Raw genomic sequence first — 7,494 nt, 5'->3', positions numbered from 1 at the left:
AAGAAGAAGAAGAAGAAGAAGAAGAAGAAGAAGAAGAAGAAGAAGAAAAAGAAGAAGAAGGAGAAGGAGGAGAAGGAGAAGGAGAAGGAGAAGGAGAAGGAGAAGGAGGAGAAGGAGAAGGAGAAGGAGAAGGAGGAGAAGGAGAAGGAGAAGGAGAAGGAGAAGGAGAAGGAGAAGGAGAAGGAGAAAAGGAGGCCCTCAAAGCATTCTTTTAATCCACAGAAGAGGACAGAAGGAGGGTCAGTAGGAACCGCAGGCCTGCCAGAAGTCTTGAAAATAATTCATTGTGTACCTGAAGAAAGAAGCAAATAGATTTTTGACAGCATGAGCAATCCTCTTTTTTGTTTTTATCATATATAGAAATGTTCATTTTCTGCTAAGTTCAGAATTTTTTAAAAATTATATAAAATTAACTTTAAAAGTATGGAGAGTAATCTAGATTGGCTAGAGTACTTAAAGAGAAATAAGGTTGGAGCCAGACTGTGGATGGTGTTGAGTAATAGGATAATGAATTCCACCATGACTCAGTAGAGGAGGGGGACTACTGAAAATTGTTGAATAGAGAAACAATATGATCAGGGCACAACATTAGAAAGATTACTGGGATAATATTGTGAAAGGAAGATTGGAAGAAGGAAAAGACTAGAAACAGAAAGATCAGCTGGGAGGCTGTTAAAATGGTCCTGAGGTGAGGCAATGAGGGCCTGAACTCTGATGGTTACCACAGGAGTGGAAAGGAAGAGACAGATGCAAGAGATCTTGCTATGGCAGAATTGACGGGACTTGGCAATTGAATTTATGTAAGAGTGGAGAAAGAGTTAAAAATCAAAAGCAATTGACTCTCAGGTTTGCAGCCTGCATGCCAGGGGAGGATGATGGAACTATCAAGAGAAGTAAAGAAGCCAGAGGAAGGATCCCCATTAAACTCTGACTCTGATAACTCATCATGTAGTGGAAGTCACTTTGATTCTTGAAGGTTATAACAGATGAGCATAAGCTCTGGTAAATTCTAACAAGCTTTGAGAGTGGTACTGGTGATAAACTTCCTGTCTTTAGGCCTCCTAAGTTTAGTGGACTAATCACTAGGTAGGTGATAGACATGAATTTGTTGGGCCTATCTGGTAAGGTATGCGAGGGTTGAGATCTGCAACAGGGAAGGTAGAGCCCATATCATGAAAATCATGAAACCATTGATATTGGAAATAAGAAGCGGGAGGAACAGGCTAGAGGTGAAGGGGGTAGTTGATGGGTTCAGTTTTAGACAAGATGAATTTGAGATGTTTCAGGAACATCCACACTCAGTCTCCCTTCTCTTCTCCCTTTGTTCACTATTTTTCCTTCCACCTGGGACCCAATGGGCTTCTCCACTATTGCTTAGCTCTGTACAGAGTCAATGTGCCTTTGTTGCCTATCAACCTTTCTTCTGTTCTCTTCTGTGCATTTTTTAAAAACGCTTCAATGACTTTTTTCTTGCTTTTATTTTTGTATCACTAGTCTCCCCTAATTCTCCTCACCAATTAAAAGAAAGAAAAACAAAATCCTTGTATTGAATATGGAAGGGAAATAAGAGAAGCCTCTTCATAAGGTCTCAAAATAGTCTAGGCAAGTAGACAGGCTTCCAAGCTTATCACTCAGAGGAACTGTTCTCTGAAAATTAGTCTAATTGCCAAGTCTACTCACCCCCTTTCCATTCTCATTCTCCTTGACCTATCTCTAGGTTTTGACAATATTGACCACCCTCTCTTCCTGAATACTCTCCTCTCTAGGTTACTATGAAACTTTCTCCTGGTTTGCCTTCTACCTACCTGACCACTCCTCCTTAGTCTCTTTTGCTAATTCATCATCCATATCATGCCCTCTAACTGTGGATATCCCCCAAAGGCCTGTCCTGGGACCTTTTCTCTTTTCTCTCTATAATTAGTTGGTGATTTTATCAGCTCTTATGGTTTCAATGATCTTTTCTATAAATGACCACCAGATAGTAGATGTTTCAAAAGAGATGTCCAAGTGGTACCTCAAAGTCAACACATCCAACCCAGAATTCAGTCTTTCCTCCCAAACCCACCCCTCTTCTGAACCTACCTCACTGTCTAAGCCACTACCATCCATGACCCAGATTCACAACCTTAGTGCATCATCAACAATTCACTTTAACTCACTCCATATATTAAATAAGTTGCCAAATCTTGTCATTTAAATCTCCAAAACATCTCTCACATATGTTGTCTCCTTTCCACTCACTGAGCTACCACCCTAAATCAGGATTATGTCAACCCTAGACCAATGACAGAATTTCTTTAAAAAAATTTCCAATGGCTTCCCATTTAATCTCACTATATCAAGCCTCTTTCCTCCAATCCATCCTCTGCAGAGGCACAAATGTTTTTTTAAAAGCACAGGTCCAATCATGTCAAGTTCCTACTCAACAAATTCATGGGACTCACTATTTCTTCAAGGATCAAATATAAACTCTATTTGTAATCAAAACCTTTCACAGCCTAGATCCTTCCTACCTTTCCAATCTTCCTACATAATACTCCTCTCCCCACTCTCCCCACACTCTGGGATTTGGTCATATTGGTATATTCACTATTCCATACATATGGCATCCCATCTCCCATCACCACGCTTTTGCATTAGGAGTCCCTCATGACTATAATGCCCTCCTTCCTCACCCTCCTCCTTACCTCTTCTTCTTGGAATCCATGGTTTTCATCAAGACTCAACTCAAGTACCTCCCAGCTGCTAGGCTAGCCCTCCCTCCCATAACCACTTTTGTGTGTGTGTAATATGTACATGTATAACAGCTTGCCTGTCTTCTACATTAGAATGTAAATTCAGTAAGACACTTTTATCCTTATATCCTCAACATTTAGCCAATAAACAAAGTAAATAAGGTAAATAGAGTAAATATTTAATAAATGTTGATTGATTGATTGACTGAATGGAAGCACAAAGGAAGAGGCAGGTGCCAAAGATGAAAGCTGAACTACACTTGGTAGTTGATTGGATATGAGAAATAAAGACTTGGCAAAAGTCAAAGATTACCCCCAGGGTTTCTGACATGGATGACTTGAGTGAATGTTATCACCACAGACAGAAATACTGAAGCCAGATAAAAGAATATGTTTAGAGCAGGGCTTCATAACCACTTCAAGGGATATGTGGATAAATTTCAGAGTTTCTGTGAACTTGAATGGAAAAAGAGAAATTACATCTTCATTTTCACTAACCTCTGACTGAAATCAAGCATTTTCTCCAATTATGAATTTTTAATTACTTAGAAGGGAGACTCCAGTCTACCACAGGTATGTATGACATAAAAAAGAACCTCTGGTTTAGGGGAATGGTCATGGGGTCAGTTTTAATCTTGGTGAATGTGAGGTGCCAGTGGGACATTCAGAAAGAGAAGAATCCAAGAAGAAAGGTGCTTAGAGACAAGAGGAGACTCACCAACTGCTGATCTTCATAACCCTTTCCCAAGCTAGGAACTGGGATGTCTGTTTATTTCATCTGTCTCTACTGAGGACAATCTTTAGAGCATGTTATGCTGATTCTCTGAATCCAAGCTACCCAGTCAGATAGGAAGAGACCCCAGGAGCAGTTCTCCCTCCCTCCCTTCCCCTTTTGTGCCTGGGGTAGAGCTCACCACACATGGGCAAAGCTCACCACACACTTGGTAGTCTTGCACAATCTGAGCTACACACAAAGGAAGCAGTGTGGACCCCCTCTCCTAGCACTATCCCAACCACAGAATTTCTCAAAGCCTCTTTCTCCAAACACTTGACCTTGAGGTCACTCTTTTCATCTTCTCTTCTCCCAGCCAAAGACCCCTGGGGCATAGAAGGGTATCAATCCTTCTCTTTCTTTTCTATTTTGGACTAGATTCTTCATGCTCCAGGGCATGAATTCTGCACCCAGCTGTGGATGAGTATGGATTCTCCCTCTCCACCTCCCTATCTTCACCCCTCTGAACTTAGATAAGCTAGGGAAAGCACTTTTAAATCTAAACTGAATGGGTTTGACCTATAGGAAAGTAGAAACTGGGTGAATGACCTAAATTTTGTCCCCCAATTATTCCCTCCTACTGTAAGAAAATTTGGTTGTGAATCCAAACCATCTTTGTACTCTGAAACCCGTTAAACAAAGTGAAAGATAGTACTAATGACTTTGAGAATAGAGGAAAAGCCAAGAAAACTCAGTGAGGCAGATTTGAAGAAGATATTCCCCACACTGGGAATACTCCCCTTCCTCATGTTTACTTCTTAGAATCCCCCAGTTTCCTTCAAGATTCAGATCAGTAAGCCCCTGTTCAGTGTTCTCTCTCTCTTTACATTTCCTTGTATTCATTCATTTGGGGGGAGGTATCCCCAAAATTGATTTCAAGTTCTTTGAGGGCAGTGGAGGTTTTTTCTTTCATTTTTTCTTTGTATCTTCCCATCTAACTCAGTGTCTCATACCTAATGGTATTTAACAAGTGTGTTGTGATTAAATAGGATAGGATGGCATGGGATGGGATGGCATGGGATGGCATGGGATAGGAAGATCACAGAAATCTTTTCTATTGTAATGTTGTCCATCCTTCATTTTCAAAGACAACAGGTGATGTCACAAATGAGTGATATCTTGAGTTGCCCATGAATTGGATCTAAGTGAGGCAGAGTTGTACAAATTGTCAGCCTGACTGTCTCTTCCAAAGTCATCGAAGTCAAAAGTCAGAAAGACTGGCAATGGCAGGGATGCATTGTTACCTTCTTTTAACCCTTTATAGCAAAGAAGGATCCCAATTCCACCCAGCAGATGACAAAATAGGTAACTTTGGTGCCTGAGTCCCCACTTAGCCAAAGCTTCTGACAGTACCACACCAGAAGAGGTCAAATCCCCTGGGAGCTCCTTCTTTTCTTCTCTTGGAGCCCAATCTCTTCCCTGTCACATTCTTTGTAACATCACCTTTCCTTCCTGCAAGAAACAATTAAAGGAGCTGGCCTGGAACTGAGAAGGCTGAAGGACAACTTAATAACAGCTTTCAGTGGCAGGGTGGTAACAGAGGACAAAAGATAAAAGGAACTTGAATTTTCCTGTGACAAGCAAACTTTCGGTTGTAAAGACCTGGCCATCAGAGTTATTCATATCTAGATTAATCATCAAACCCTCATCTCCTAGACACCTTGGAGTTTAATTATCACCTATCTGCCTAGAGGGGCTTAAATGATGCCTTTCTTGAAAGGAGCGGCATGGAAAAGCTTACCTTTGGGGAAAAGGGGCAATGCTCCCCTCTTATGACTCCAGGCCCTCTCTTCTACCCTCTACTCCCAAGACTACTCATTACCCTCATCTCACTGCCTTGCTTCTGCAATCATTCCTTGATCCTGTAATGTGATATTCCCAAATGCCAGTGAGAGCTTTCCTTATCCCTCCTCCCCTTAAATGGCCCCTCATCCTGGGAATAAGAATGCTACCCTTCCTGCAAGACATGAACTCTTGTTTCTGGTACCCAATTTGGCATCACAAAAGTAGCTGGGAAAAGGTTTGGAAAGCAAGTGAATCAAGAAGCAGCAAGTGGCAGAGACTGGAGCCCAGAGAAGGAAAACATATGTCTGTGAACATTTATTATATGACAACAGTGAGTGAGCTAGAAGCTTACAGCCACCATTAGAGCGCAATGAAGCAATCCCAGAGTTGATGTGTTTCAGCAATTTAGTATCTACAAAACCCCTCTGCCTGAGGGAAACTATAATCTCACCACTATGTGTGACTGTGTGTGGTTTTTCAGTCTCTTCCCTCAAAAACTTTGACATCACCATAAACTCACCACTGTCCTTTGAAACACCATGTGCCTCACAACCCTGATGCTGAGCTCACCTGGCAGTCTTTAAAGAATTAGATTACTAAGCCTTTGTTGCTGGTCCGTGAATGTAATTGCTCTCTTCATGTTATGCTTTTGACAAAGACCCATAACAGGAGTACGCTGGAGTCATCTCAATTGGGCTCTCAAGAGTTGGTTGTTAAATTTTGAGTGTGGGCATTTACATCTCAGAAATTGGCAAACAATAAAAATCTGAGTTTGATTTGTTGCTTTGTCAATTTCTAGATTTAAGAAAATGGTGGAGGAAATGTTAATAATTCAGATTAATCTGAAAAATGTGTCATAGATATATTTTTCCTGGAAAGCTGGTTGTTAAATATTTTACCAGCATACTCCTGCCCATAAGAGACTAGCACCACAGGAATAGAGAAATGGAGAGGTCAAAAACCTCACAAAATAATACATAGCTAAAAAGGGTTGGGAATTTCAAAATTGAGAACAAGATGGGGGAAGGAGTGCAAAAGGGAGCAGATAAATTCCCAAGCTACTAATATGAGAGAAAGAGGGAGTTCTTGGAAATAGTCTCTGGGAGGGGGAGGGAGGGAGGGCAAAAGAAGACAAGAGAACACACATGGAAAGAGATAATGGAACTCTCCAACAATTACTAATGCTGCTGACCTCATATTCTAACTCATAGGATCCTAGTTGTCTGGTCCAATATCCTAATATTACAGATGAACGTTGGAGATCCAATGATTTATCCAGCATCACACAGGTAGTAAGTCATAAGATTATAAGAGAATAGATTTAGTCTTGGAAGGGACCTCAGAGGTCTCCAACCTCTTATTTTACAGATGAGAAAAATGAAAACCAAAGAGATAAAGAGAATTTGTCCAAGGCACATAAGTTGAAAGTGTCAAGGCCAGGATTTGAACCCAAGTCCCCTGACTCTAAATCCAGCACTTCCCACCATATCAAATCATTCTTTGTTTTGATATTTTTGCTTCCAATTTAATGTCTGACTTAGACACTGCATGGGCCCTGACCCATACAAGCTATGGTGTCTGATTTTAGACTCATAAAAAGTCATTTTGATTCTCTTTGGATTATATAATTGATTTGTGGCAAGCAGATGAGAGATGCTTCTCCTGTTCCCAAGGAGAGCTGAATTGGTTTGAAGAACTATTAACCCCTCCAAACAATGGTCTGAACAACCCTAGTAAAAGATTACCCCCAGGCAGTAGCCAAATCTATGGACTCAAAGGCAAATCAATCATTCGATATTTTATTGAACACCTACTATGTGCCTAGCACTGTGCTAAGCAATGGGCATACCAGTATAAAAAAAAATGAACCAAGCCCTACTTGTACAGGTTCTTGTCTGCAATCTGGATTCTAATCTTTTACAGATCCCCCTAAACTCAAGCTTCCTCTATAATGGCAATCCCAGGAAAGTAGGTTGACAAGTATTCTAAGTAAAGGAATTAATCCTTGGTAATAGGGAGAGAAATATGGTGAAGTGGTATGGAGAAAAAGTCAAAGCAACAGCAGATTAGCAAGAAATGTGTTCATAACTTAATACTTACTAGTCATGTGACCTTGGGCAAGTCACTCAACCTAAATTGCCCTGGTCTGCAAAACAGAAAGAAAGAAAGAAAGAAAGAAAGAAAGAAAGAAAGAAAGAAAGA

Source organism: Petaurus breviceps, unplaced genomic scaffold (assembly GCF_028583685.1).
Source record: "Petaurus breviceps papuanus isolate PSGF00001 unplaced genomic scaffold, PetGlider_PUasm1.0 90919, whole genome shotgun sequence".
Taxonomy (NCBI): Eukaryota; Metazoa; Chordata; class Mammalia; order Diprotodontia; family Petauridae; genus Petaurus; species Petaurus breviceps.
Note: the sequence above shows the minus strand (reverse complement) of the source record.